This window comes from Thalia democratica, chromosome 9 (assembly GCF_965202585.1).
Source record: "Thalia democratica chromosome 9, ktThaDemo2.hap1.1, whole genome shotgun sequence".
Lineage (NCBI taxonomy): Eukaryota > Metazoa > Chordata > Thaliacea > Salpida > Salpidae > Thalia > Thalia democratica.
Window position 1 is genome coordinate 6,486,339 of NC_139173.1, and position 15,261 is coordinate 6,501,599.

The window sequence follows — 15,261 nt, forward strand, 5'->3', positions numbered from 1 at the left end:
CATTTGCTTGTTTACTTTAGTTCTTAATATAAAGTTGTGACGTCATTATTCGAGAATCACTATTTGGCATCATGAATAAACGAGAGTACAACAGCTTTTAAATTTTGTTATAATATGTACATTTTTTTTTAATTGTCTAATAGCTGAAAAAAAAATACTTTATACAAATATTAGATTATTCAAAATAAGATGATTATAAATTTTATTTGATTAATTTGAATTTAAATCAAACCTTAACTACGTTGTTTTTTTCTCTTTGTGCAACTAAGAAACTTTTAATGATGCTTGATTATAAAAGATTCAGACAATTGAAAAACCTCAAAACCTTTTTTGATTTTACATCTGTGTTGGCAAATCTAATGTATAGTACCATAAACCAACAATAATAAATGACATTTTTGTCAGTTTTTACACTTTTATGTCAATTTTTTCCATTGGCAACTATGATATATATTATTAAAAACCCATAAAAGTAAATGCCATTTTTGTTAGTTTTTACACTTTTATGTCAAGTATTTCCTTTGGCAACACTTATATATGGATCAAAAACCCATTATAGTACACGCCATTTTCGTTTATTTTCTCACTATGTTCTTAAGTATTTTGTTAGCTTCGTTTAAGTTTTAAGAGCTTCATAAGCAAGATGGCTATAAGTCGCAGCTCTAAATAGTTTGAATTTTTGTATACATTAAAATAAGGTTTCGTATATTAGTTCTTTTACTATACAAAACTTGAAAGTTTTCTAGAAGCTATAATTTTGTCATTTCTTGTCGCAAGAAGCTAAAAAATATCTTAAAATGCTCCTGAGAGTCTGAGCTTTCCGACAGTATCTTCGGATTGACCGAGTAAAGTCGCATTCTGAAGATATTAGTGCAAACGTAAAGTCATCTCGTGAAAATGCTATGTTTTTGAAGAATTTGATTTAATTTGTTCAACCTTCAGCAAAATTTACAGCAATCTGTCGCCGTTTACCAGGGTCTGGTTGAGAAGTTTCTTCACTTAAAATCCCAAAGCAATGACTTGTGCAAAGTAGACTGTAAGTACTTTAGCTTATTGTTTACCAACAAATCGCAAATAGCACGTTGAAGTCGATGAACAGTGGTGAAATAATAATAAAGGAATTGCTTCCTTGGTGATGATACTTACCTTTCTATAATTAAGAATGTTGATATCAAAATCTCATTATCCTATGAACATTTGCTTGTTTACTTTAGTTCTTAATATAAAGTTGTGACGTCATTATTCGAGAATCACTATTTGGCATCATGAATAAACGAGAGTACAACAGCTTTTAAATTTTGTTATAATATGTACATTTTTTTTTAATTGTCTAATAGCTGAAAAAAAAATACTTTATACAAATATTAGATTATTCAAAATAAGATGATTATAAATTTTATTTGATTAATTTGAATTTAAATCAAACCTTAACTACGTTGTTTTTTTCTCTTTGTGCAACTAAGAAACTTTTAATGATGCTTGATTATAAAAGATTCAGACAATTGAAAAACCTCAAAACCTTTTTTGATTTTACATCTGTGTTGGCAAATCTAATGTATAGTACCATAAACCAACAATAATAAATGACATTTTTGTCAGTTTTTACACTTTTATGTCAATTTTTTCCATTGGCAACTATGATATATATTATTAAAAACCCATAAAAGTAAATGCCATTTTTGTTAGTTTTTACACTTTTATGTCAAGTATTTCCTTTGGCAACACTTATATATGGATCAAAAACCCATTATAGTACACGCCATTTTCGTTTATTTTCTCACTATGTTCTTAAGTATTTTGTTAGCTTCGTTTAAGTTTTAAGAGCTTCATAAGCAAGATGGCTATAAGTCGCAGCTCTAAATAGTTTGAATTTTTGTATACATTAAAATAAGGTTTCGTATATTAGTTCTTTTACTATACAAAACTTGAAAGTTTTCTAGAAGCTATAATTTTGTCATTTCTTGTCGCAAGAAGCTAAAAAATATCTTAAAATGCTCCTGAGAGTCTGAGCTTTCCGACAGTATCTTCGGATTGACCGAGTAAAGTCGCATTCGGAAGATATTAGTGCAAACGTAAAGTCATCTCGTGAAAATGCTATGTGTTTGAAGAATTTGATTTAATTTGTTCAACCTTCAGCAAAATTTACAGCAATCTGTCGCCGTTTACCAGGGTCTGGTTGAGAAGTTTCTTCACTTAAAATCCCAAAGCAATGACTTGTGCAAAGTAGACTGTAAGTACTTTAGCTTATTGTTTACCAACAAATCGCAAATAGCACGTTGAAGTCGATGAACAGTGGTGAAATAATAATAAAGGAATTGCTTCCTTGGTGATGATACTTACCTTTCTATAATTAAGAATGTTGATATCAAAATCTCATTATCCTATGAACATTTGCTTGTTTACTTTAGTTCTTAATATAAAGTTGTGACGTCATTATTCGAGAATCACTATTTGGCATCATGAATAAACGAGAGTACAACAGCTTTTAAATTTTGTTATAATATGTACATTTTTTTTTAATTGTCTAATAGCTGAAAAAAAAATACTTTATACAAATATTAGATTATTCAAAATAAGATGATTATAAATTTTATTTGATTAATTTGAATTTAAATCAAACCTTAACTACGTTGTTTTTTTCTCTTTGTGCAACTAAGAAACTTTTAATGATGCTTGATTATAAAAGATTCAGACAATTGAAAAACCTCAAAACCTTTTTTGATTTTACATCTGTGTTGGCAAATCTAATGTATAGTACCATAAACCAACAATAATAAATGACATTTTTGTCAGTTTTTACACTTTTATGTCAATTTTTTCCATTGGCAACTATGATATATATTATTAAAAACCCATAAAAGTAAATGCCATTTTTGTTAGTTTTTACACTTTTATGTCAAGTATTTCCTTTGGCAACACTTATATATGGATCAAAAACCCATTATAGTACACGCCATTTTCGTTTATTTTCTCACTATGTTCTTAAGTATTTTGTTAGCTTCGTTTAAGTTTTAAGAGCTTCATAAGCAAGATGGCTATAAGTCGCAGCTCTAAATAGTTTGAATTTTTGTATACATTAAAATAAGGTTTCGTATATTAGTTCTTTTACTATACAAAACTTGAAAGTTTTCTAGAAGCTATAATTTTGTCATTTCTTGTCGCAAGAAGCTAAAAAATATCTTAAAATGCTCCTGAGAGTCTGAGCTTTCCGACAGTATCTTCGGATTGACCGAGTAAAGTCGCATTCGGAAGATATTAGTGCAAACGTAAAGTCATCTCGTGAAAATGCTATGTGTTTGAAGAATTTGATTTAATTTGTTCAACCTTCAGCAAAATTTACAGCAATCTGTCGCCGTTTACCAGGGTCTGGTTGAGAAGTTTCTTCACTTAAAATCCCAAAGCAATGACTTGTGCAAAGTAGACTGTGAGTACTTTAGCTTATTGTTTACCAACAAATCGCAAATAGCACGTTGAAGTCGATGAACAGTGGTGAAATAATAATAAAGGAATTGCTTCCTTGGTGATGATACTTACCTTTCTATAATTAAGAATGTTGATATCAAAATCTCATTATCCTATGAACATTTGCTTGTTTACTTTAGTTCTTAATATAAAGTTGTGACGTCATTATTCGAGAATCACTATTTGGCATCATGAATAAACGAGAGTACAACAGCTTTTAAATTTTGTTATAATATGTACATTTTTTTTTAATTGTCTAATAGCTGAAAAAAAAATACTTTATACAAATATTAGATTATTCAAAATAAGATGATTATAAATTTTATTTGATTAATTTGAATTTAAATCAAACCTTAACTACGTTGTTTTTTTCTCTTTGTGCAACTAAGAAACTTTTAATGATGCTTGATTATAAAAGATTCAGACAATTGAAAAACCTCAAAACCTTTTTTGATTTTACATCTGTGTTGGCAAATCTAATGTATAGTACCATAAACCAACAATAATAAATGACATTTTTGTCAGTTTTTACACTTTTATGTCAATTTTTTCCATTGGCAACTATGATATATATTATTAAAAACCCATAAAAGTAAATGCCATTTTTGTTAGTTTTTACACTTTTATGTCAAGTATTTCCTTTGGCAACACTTATATATGGATCAAAAACCCATTATAGTACACGCCATTTTCGTTTATTTTCTCACTATGTTCTTAAGTATTTTGTTAGCTTCGTTTAAGTTTTAAGAGCTTCATAAGCAAGATGGCTATAAGTCGCAGCTCTAAATAGTTTGAATTTTTGTATACATTAAAATAAGGTTTCGTATATTAGTTCTTTTACTATACAAAACTTGAAAGTTTTCTAGAAGCTATAATTTTGTCATTTCTTGTCGCAAGAAGCTAAAAAATATCTTAAAATGCTCCTGAGAGTCTGAGCTTTCCGACAGTATCTTCGGATTGACCGAGTAAAGTCGCATTCGGAAGATATTAGTGCAAACGTAAAGTCATCTCGTGAAAATGCTATGTGTTTGAAGAATTTGATTTAATTTGTTCAACCTTCAGCAAAATTTACAGCAATCTGTCGCCGTTTACCAGGGTCTGGTTGAGAAGTTTCTTCACTTAAAATCCCAAAGCAATGACTTGTGCAAAGTAGACTGTAAGTACTTTAGCTTATTGTTTACCAACAAATCGCAAATAGCACGTTGAAGTCGATGAACAGTGGTGAAATAATAATAAAGGAATTGCTTCCTTGGTGATGATACTTACCTTTCTATAATTAAGAATGTTGATATCAAAATCTCATTATCCTATGAACATTTGCTTGTTTACTTTAGTTCTTAATATAAAGTTGTGACGTCATTATTCGAGAATCACTATTTGGCATCATGAATAAACGAGAGTACAACAGCTTTTAAATTTTGTTATAATATGTACATTTTTTTTTAATTGTCTAATAGCTGAAAAAAAAAATACTTTATACAAATATTAGATTATTCAAAATAAGATGATTATAAATTTTATTTGATTAATTTGAATTTAAATCAAACCTTAACTACGTTGTTTTTTTCTCTTTGTGCAACTAAGAAACTTTTAATGATGCTTGATTATAAAAGATTCAGACAATTGAAAAACCTCAAAACCTTTTTTGATTTTACATCTGTGTTGGCAAATCTAATGTATAGTACCATAAACCAACAATAATAAATGACATTTTTGTCAGTTTTTACACTTTTATGTCAATTTTTTCCATTGGCAACTATGATATATATTATTAAAAACCCATAAAAGTAAATGCCATTTTTGTTAGTTTTTACACTTTTATGTCAAGTATTTCCTTTGGCAACACTTATATATGGATCAAAAACCCATTATAGTACACGCCATTTTCGTTTATTTTCTCACTATGTTCTTAAGTATTTTGTTAGCTTCGTTTAAGTTTTAAGAGCTTCATAAGCAAGATGGCTATAAGTCGCAGCTCTAAATAGTTTGAATTTTTGTATACATTAAAATAAGGTTTCGTATATTAGTTCTTTTACTATACAAAACTTGAAAGTTTTCTAGAAGCTATAATTTTGTCATTTCTTGTCGCAAGAAGCTAAAAAATATCTTAAAATGCTCCTGAGAGTCTGAGCTTTCCGACAGTATCTTCGGATTGACCGAGTAAAGTCGCATTCGGAAGATATTAGTGCAAACGTAAAGTCATCTCGTGAAAATGCTATGTGTTTGAAGAATTTGATTTAATTTGTTCAACCTTCAGCAAAATTTACAGCAATCTGTCGCCGTTTACCAGGGTCTGGTTGAGAAGTTTCTTCACTTAAAATCCCAAAGCAATGACTTGTGCAAAGTAGACTGTAAGTACTTTAGCTTATTGTTTACCAACAAATCGCAAATAGCACGTTGAAGTCGATGAACAGTGGTGAAATAATAATAAAGGAATTGCTTCCTTGGTGATGATACTTACCTTTCTATAATTAAGAATGTTGATATCAAAATCTCATTATCCTATGAACATTTGCTTGTTTACTTTAGTTCTTAATATAAAGTTGTGACGTCATTATTCGAGAATCACTATTTGGCATCATGAATAAACGAGAGTACAACAGCTTTTAAATTTTGTTATAATATGTACATTTTTTTTTAATTGTCTAATAGCTGAAAAAAAAATACTTTATACAAATATTAGATTATTCAAAATAAGATGATTATAAATTTTATTTGATTAATTTGAATTTAAATCAAACCTTAACTACGTTGTTTTTTTCTCTTTGTGCAACTAAGAAACTTTTAATGATGCTTGATTATAAAAGATTCAGACAATTGAAAAACCTCAAAACCTTTTTTGATTTTACATCTGTGTTGGCAAATCTAATGTATAGTACCATAAACCAACAATAATAAATGACATTTTTGTCAGTTTTTACACTTTTATGTCAATTTTTTCCATTGGCAACTATGATATATATTATTAAAAACCCATAAAAGTAAATGCCATTTTTGTTAGTTTTTACACTTTTATGTCAAGTATTTCCTTTGGCAACACTTATATATGGATCAAAAACCCATTATAGTACACGCCATTTTCGTTTATTTTCTCACTATGTTCTTAAGTATTTTGTTAGCTTCGTTTAAGTTTTAAGAGCTTCATAAGCAAGATGGCTATAAGTCGCAGCTCTAAATAGTTTGAATTTTTGTATACATTAAAATAAGGTTTCGTATATTAGTTCTTTTACTATACAAAACTTGAAAGTTTTCTAGAAGCTATAATTTTGTCATTTCTTGTCGCAAGAAGCTAAAAAATATCTTAAAATGCTCCTGAGAGTCTGAGCTTTCCGACAGTATCTTCGGATTGACCGAGTAAAGTCGCATTCTGAAGATATTAGTGCAAACGTAAAGTCATCTCGTGAAAATGCTATGTTTTTGAAGAATTTGATTTAATTTGTTCAACCTTCAGCAAAATTTACAGCAATCTGTCGCCGTTTACCAGGGTCTGGTTGAGAAGTTTCTTCACTTAAAATCCCAAAGCAATGACTTGTGCAAAGTAGACTGTAAGTACTTTAGCTTATTGTTTACCAACAAATCGCAAATAGCACGTTGAAGTCGATGAACAGTGGTGAAATAATAATAAAGGAATTGCTTCCTTGGTGATGATACTTACCTTTCTATAATTAAGAATGTTGATATCAAAATCTCATTATCCTATGAACATTTGCTTGTTTACTTTAGTTCTTAATATAAAGTTGTGACGTCATTATTCGAGAATCACTATTTGGCATCATGAATAAACGAGAGTACAACAGCTTTTAAATTTTGTTATAATATGTACATTTTTTTTTAATTGTCTAATAGCTGAAAAAAAAATACTTTATACAAATATTAGATTATTCAAAATAAGATGATTATAAATTTTATTTGATTAATTTGAATTTAAATCAAACCTTAACTACGTTGTTTTTTTCTCTTTGTGCAACTAAGAAACTTTTAATGATGCTTGATTATAAAAGATTCAGACAATTGAAAAACCTCAAAACCTTTTTTGATTTTACATCTGTGTTGGCAAATCTAATGTATAGTACCATAAACCAACAATAATAAATGACATTTTTGTCAGTTTTTACACTTTTATGTCAATTTTTTCCATTGGCAACTATGATATATATTATTAAAAACCCATAAAAGTAAATGCCATTTTTGTTAGTTTTTACACTTTTATGTCAAGTATTTCCTTTGGCAACACTTATATATGGATCAAAAACCCATTATAGTACACGCCATTTTCGTTTATTTTCTCACTATGTTCTTAAGTATTTTGTTAGCTTCGTTTAAGTTTTAAGAGCTTCATAAGCAAGATGGCTATAAGTCGCAGCTCTAAATAGTTTGAATTTTTGTATACATTAAAATAAGGTTTCGTATATTAGTTCTTTTACTATACAAAACTTGAAAGTTTTCTAGAAGCTATAATTTTGTCATTTCTTGTCGCAAGAAGCTAAAAAATATCTTAAAATGCTCCTGAGAGTCTGAGCTTTCCGACAGTATCTTCGGATTGACCGAGTAAAGTCGCATTCTGAAGATATTAGTGCAAACGTAAAGTCATCTCGTGAAAATGCTATGTTTTTGAAGAATTTGATTTAATTTGTTCAACCTTCAGCAAAATTTACAGCAATCTGTCGCCGTTTACCAGGGTCTGGTTGAGAAGTTTCTTCACTTAAAATCCCAAAGCAATGACTTGTGCAAAGTAGACTGTAAGTACTTTAGCTTATTGTTTACCAACAAATCGCAAATAGCACGTTGAAGTCGATGAACAGTGGTGAAATAATAATAAAGGAATTGCTTCCTTGGTGATGATACTTACCTTTCTATAATTAAGAATGTTGATATCAAAATCTCATTATCCTATGAACATTTGCTTGTTTACTTTAGTTCTTAATATAAAGTTGTGACGTCATTATTCGAGAATCACTATTTGGCATCATGAATAAACGAGAGTACAACAGCTTTTAAATTTTGTTATAATATGTACATTTTTTTTTAATTGTCTAATAGCTGAAAAAAAAATACTTTATACAAATATTAGATTATTCAAAATAAGATGATTATAAATTTTATTTGATTAATTTGAATTTAAATCAAACCTTAACTACGTTGTTTTTTTCTCTTTGTGCAACTAAGAAACTTTTAATGATGCTTGATTATAAAAGATTCAGACAATTGAAAAACCTCAAAACCTTTTTTGATTTTACATCTGTGTTGGCAAATCTAATGTATAGTACCATAAACCAACAATAATAAATGACATTTTTGTCAGTTTTTACACTTTTATGTCAATTTTTTCCATTGGCAACTATGATATATATTATTAAAAACCCATAAAAGTAAATGCCATTTTTGTTAGTTTTTACACTTTTATGTCAAGTATTTCCTTTGGCAACACTTATATATGGATCAAAAACCCATTATAGTACACGCCATTTTCGTTTATTTTCTCACTATGTTCTTAAGTATTTTGTTAGCTTCGTTTAAGTTTTAAGAGCTTCATAAGCAAGATGGCTATAAGTCGCAGCTCTAAATAGTTTGAATTTTTGTATACATTAAAATAAGGTTTCGTATATTAGTTCTTTTACTATACAAAACTTGAAAGTTTTCTAGAAGCTATAATTTTGTCATTTCTTGTCGCAAGAAGCTAAAAAATATCTTAAAATGCTCCTGAGAGTCTGAGCTTTCCGACAGTATCTTCGGATTGACCGAGTAAAGTCGCATTCTGAAGATATTAGTGCAAACGTAAAGTCATCTCGTGAAAATGCTATGTTTTTGAAGAATTTGATTTAATTTGTTCAACCTTCAGCAAAATTTACAGCAATCTGTCGCCGTTTACCAGGGTCTGGTTGAGAAGTTTCTTCACTTAAAATCCCAAAGCAATGACTTGTGCAAAGTAGACTGTAAGTACTTTAGCTTATTGTTTACCAACAAATCGCAAATAGCACGTTGAAGTCGATGAACAGTGGTGAAATAATAATAAAGGAATTGCTTCCTTGGTGATGATACTTACCTTTCTATAATTAAGAATGTTGATATCAAAATCTCATTATCCTATGAACATTTGCTTGTTTACTTTAGTTCTTAATATAAAGTTGTGACGTCATTATTCGAGAATCACTATTTGGCATCATGAATAAACGAGAGTACAACAGCTTTTAAATTTTGTTATAATATGTACATTTTTTTTTAATTGTCTAATAGCTGAAAAAAAAATACTTTATACAAATATTAGATTATTCAAAATAAGATGATTATAAATTTTATTTGATTAATTTGAATTTAAATCAAACCTTAACTACGTTGTTTTTTTCTCTTTGTGCAACTAAGAAACTTTTAATGATGCTTGATTATAAAAGATTCAGACAATTGAAAAACCTCAAAACCTTTTTTGATTTTACATCTGTGTTGGCAAATCTAATGTATAGTACCATAAACCAACAATAATAAATGACATTTTTGTCAGTTTTTACACTTTTATGTCAATTTTTTCCATTGGCAACTATGATATATATTATTAAAAACCCATAAAAGTAAATGCCATTTTTGTTAGTTTTTACACTTTTATGTCAAGTATTTCCTTTGGCAACACTTATATATGGATCAAAAACCCATTATAGTACACGCCATTTTCGTTTATTTTCTCACTATGTTCTTAAGTATTTTGTTAGCTTCGTTTAAGTTTTAAGAGCTTCATAAGCAAGATGGCTATAAGTCGCAGCTCTAAATAGTTTGAATTTTTGTATACATTAAAATAAGGTTTCGTATATTAGTTCTTTTACTATACAAAACTTGAAAGTTTTCTAGAAGCTATAATTTTGTCATTTCTTGTCGCAAGAAGCTAAAAAATATCTTAAAATGCTCCTGAGAGTCTGAGCTTTCCGACAGTATCTTCGGATTGACCGAGTAAAGTCGCATTCTGAAGATATTAGTGCAAACGTAAAGTCATCTCGTGAAAATGCTATGTTTTTGAAGAATTTGATTTAATTTGTTCAACCTTCAGCAAAATTTACAGCAATCTGTCGCCGTTTACCAGGGTCTGGTTGAGAAGTTTCTTCACTTAAAATCCCAAAGCAATGACTTGTGCAAAGTAGACTGTAAGTACTTTAGCTTATTGTTTACCAACAAATCGCAAATAGCACGTTGAAGTCGATGAACAGTGGTGAAATAATAATAAAGGAATTGCTTCCTTGGTGATGATACTTACCTTTCTATAATTAAGAATGTTGATATCAAAATCTCATTATCCTATGAACATTTGCTTGTTTACTTTAGTTCTTAATATAAAGTTGTGACGTCATTATTCGAGAATCACTATTTGGCATCATGAATAAACGAGAGTACAACAGCTTTTAAATTTTGTTATAATATGTACATTTTTTTTTAATTGTCTAATAGCTGAAAAAAAAATACTTTATACAAATATTAGATTATTCAAAATAAGATGATTATAAATTTTATTTGATTAATTTGAATTTAAATCAAACCTTAACTACGTTGTTTTTTTCTCTTTGTGCAACTAAGAAACTTTTAATGATGCTTGATTATAAAAGATTCAGACAATTGAAAAACCTCAAAACCTTTTTTGATTTTACATCTGTGTTGGCAAATCTAATGTATAGTACCATAAACCAACAATAATAAATGACATTTTTGTCAGTTTTTACACTTTTATGTCAATTTTTTCCATTGGCAACTATGATATATATTATTAAAAACCCATAAAAGTAAATGCCATTTTTGTTAGTTTTTACACTTTTATGTCAAGTATTTCCTTTGGCAACACTTATATATGGATCAAAAACCCATTATAGTACACGCCATTTTCGTTTATTTTCTCACTATGTTCTTAAGTATTTTGTTAGCTTCGTTTAAGTTTTAAGAGCTTCATAAGCAAGATGGCTATAAGTCGCAGCTCTAAATAGTTTGAATTTTTGTATACATTAAAATAAGGTTTCGTATATTAGTTCTTTTACTATACAAAACTTGAAAGTTTTCTAGAAGCTATAATTTTGTCATTTCTTGTCGCAAGAAGCTAAAAAATATCTTAAAATGCTCCTGAGAGTCTGAGCTTTCCGACAGTATCTTCGGATTGACCGAGTAAAGTCGCATTCTGAAGATATTAGTGCAAACGTAAAGTCATCTCGTGAAAATGCTATGTTTTTGAAGAATTTGATTTAATTTGTTCAACCTTCAGCAAAATTTACAGCAATCTGTCGCCGTTTACCAGGGTCTGGTTGAGAAGTTTCTTCACTTAAAATCCCAAAGCAATGACTTGTGCAAAGTAGACTGTAAGTACTTTAGCTTATTGTTTACCAACAAATCGCAAATAGCACGTTGAAGTCGATGAACAGTGGTGAAATAATAATAAAGGAATTGCTTCCTTGGTGATGATACTTACCTTTCTATAATTAAGAATGTTGATATCAAAATCTCATTATCCTATGAACATTTGCTTGTTTACTTTAGTTCTTAATATAAAGTTGTGACGTCATTATTCGAGAATCACTATTTGGCATCATGAATAAACGAGAGTACAACAGCTTTTAAATTTTGTTATAATATGTACATTTTTTTTTAATTGTCTAATAGCTGAAAAAAAAATACTTTATACAAATATTAGATTATTCAAAATAAGATGATTATAAATTTTATTTGATTAATTTGAATTTAAATCAAACCTTAACTACGTTGTTTTTTTCTCTTTGTGCAACTAAGAAACTTTTAATGATGCTTGATTATAAAAGATTCAGACAATTGAAAAACCTCAAAACCTTTTTTGATTTTACATCTGTGTTGGCAAATCTAATGTATAGTACCATAAACCAACAATAATAAATGACATTTTTGTCAGTTTTTACACTTTTATGTCAATTTTTTCCATTGGCAACTATGATATATATTATTAAAAACCCATAAAAGTAAATGCCATTTTTGTTAGTTTTTACACTTTTATGTCAAGTATTTCCTTTGGCAACACTTATATATGGATCAAAAACCCATTATAGTACACGCCATTTTCGTTTATTTTCTCACTATGTTCTTAAGTATTTTGTTAGCTTCGTTTAAGTTTTAAGAGCTTCATAAGCAAGATGGCTATAAGTCGCAGCTCTAAATAGTTTGAATTTTTGTATACATTAAAATAAGGTTTCGTATATTAGTTCTTTTACTATACAAAACTTGAAAGTTTTCTAGAAGCTATAATTTTGTCATTTCTTGTCGCAAGAAGCTAAAAAATATCTTAAAATGCTCCTGAGAGTCTGAGCTTTCCGACAGTATCTTCGGATTGACCGAGTAAAGTCGCATTCTGAAGATATTAGTGCAAACGTAAAGTCATCTCGTGAAAATGCTATGTTTTTGAAGAATTTGATTTAATTTGTTCAACCTTCAGCAAAATTTACAGCAATCTGTCGCCGTTTACCAGGGTCTGGTTGAGAAGTTTCTTCACTTAAAATCCCAAAGCAATGACTTGTGCAAAGTAGACTGTAAGTACTTTAGCTTATTGTTTACCAACAAATCGCAAATAGCACGTTGAAGTCGATGAACAGTGGTGAAATAATAATAAAGGAATTGCTTCCTTGGTGATGATACTTACCTTTCTATAATTAAGAATGTTGATATCAAAATCTCATTATCCTATGAACATTTGCTTGTTTACTTTAGTTCTTAATATAAAGTTGTGACGTCATTATTCGAGAATCACTATTTGGCATCATGAATAAACGAGAGTACAACAGCTTTTAAATTTTGTTATAATATGTACATTTTTTTTTAATTGTCTAATAGCTGAAAAAAAAATACTTTATACAAATATTAGATTATTCAAAATAAGATGATTATAAATTTTATTTGATTAATTTGAATTTAAATCAAACCTTAACTACGTTGTTTTTTTCTCTTTGTGCAACTAAGAAACTTTTAATGATGCTTGATTATAAAAGATTCAGACAATTGAAAAACCTCAAAACCTTTTTTGATTTTACATCTGTGTTGGCAAATCTAATGTATAGTACCATAAACCAACAATAATAAATGACATTTTTGTCAGTTTTTACACTTTTATGTCAATTTTTTCCATTGGCAACTATGATATATATTATTAAAAACCCATAAAAGTAAATGCCATTTTTGTTAGTTTTTACACTTTTATGTCAAGTATTTCCTTTGGCAACACTTATATATGGATCAAAAACCCATTATAGTACACGCCATTTTCGTTTATTTTCTCACTATGTTCTTAAGTATTTTGTTAGCTTCGTTTAAGTTTTAAGAGCTTCATAAGCAAGATGGCTATAAGTCGCAGCTCTAAATAGTTTGAATTTTTGTATACATTAAAATAAGGTTTCGTATATTAGTTCTTTTACTATACAAAACTTGAAAGTTTTCTAGAAGCTATAATTTTGTCATTTCTTGTCGCAAGAAGCTAAAAAATATCTTAAAATGCTCCTGAGAGTCTGAGCTTTCCGACAGTATCTTCGGATTGACCGAGTAAAGTCGCATTCTGAAGATATTAGTGCAAACGTAAAGTCATCTCGTGAAAATGCTATGTTTTTGAAGAATTTGATTTAATTTGTTCAACCTTCAGCAAAATTTACAGCAATCTGTCGCCGTTTACCAGGGTCTGGTTGAGAAGTTTCTTCACTTAAAATCCCAAAGCAATGACTTGTGCAAAGTAGACTGTAAGTACTTTAGCTTATTGTTTACCAACAAATCGCAAATAGCACGTTGAAGTCGATGAACAGTGGTGAAATAATAATAAAGGAATTGCTTCCTTGGTGATGATACTTACCTTTCTATAATTAAGAATGTTGATATCAAAATCTCATTATCCTATGAACATTTGCTTGTTTACTTTAGTTCTTAATATAAAGTTGTGACGTCATTATTCGAGAATCACTATTTGGCATCATGAATAAACGAGAGTACAACAGCTTTTAAATTTTGTTATAATATGTACATTTTTTTTTAATTGTCTAATAGCTGAAAAAAAAATACTTTATACAAATATTAGATTATTCAAAATAAGATGATTATAAATTTTATTTGATTAATTTGAATTTAAATCAAACCTTAACTACGTTGTTTTTTTCTCTTTGTGCAACTAAGAAACTTTTAATGATGCTTGATTATAAAAGATTCAGACAATTGAAAAACCTCAAAACCTTTTTTGATTTTACATCTGTGTTGGCAAATCTAATGTATAGTACCATAAACCAACAATAATAAATGACATTTTTGTCAGTTTTTACACTTTTATGTCAATTTTTTCCATTGGCAACTATGATATATATTATTAAAAACCCATAAAAGTAAATGCCATTTTTGTTAGTTTTTACACTTTTATGTCAAGTATTTCCTTTGGCAACACTTATATATGGATCAAAAACCCATTATAGTACACGCCATTTTCGTTTATTTTCTCACTATGTTCTTAAGTATTTTGTTAGCTTCGTTTAAGTTTTAAGAGCTTCATAAGCAAGATGGCTATAAGTCGCAGCTCTAAATAGTTTGAATTTTTGTATACATTAAAATAAGGTTTCGTATATTAGTTCTTTTACTATACAAAACTTGAAAGTTTTCTAGAAGCTATAATTTTGTCATTTCTTGTCGCAAGAAGCTAAAAAATATCTTAAAATGCTCCTGAGAGTCTGAGCTTTCCGACAGTATCTTCGGATTGACCGAGTAAAGTCGCATTCTGAAGATATTAGTGCAAACGTAAAGTCATCTCGTGAAAATGCTATGTTTTTGAAGAATTTGATTTAATTTGTT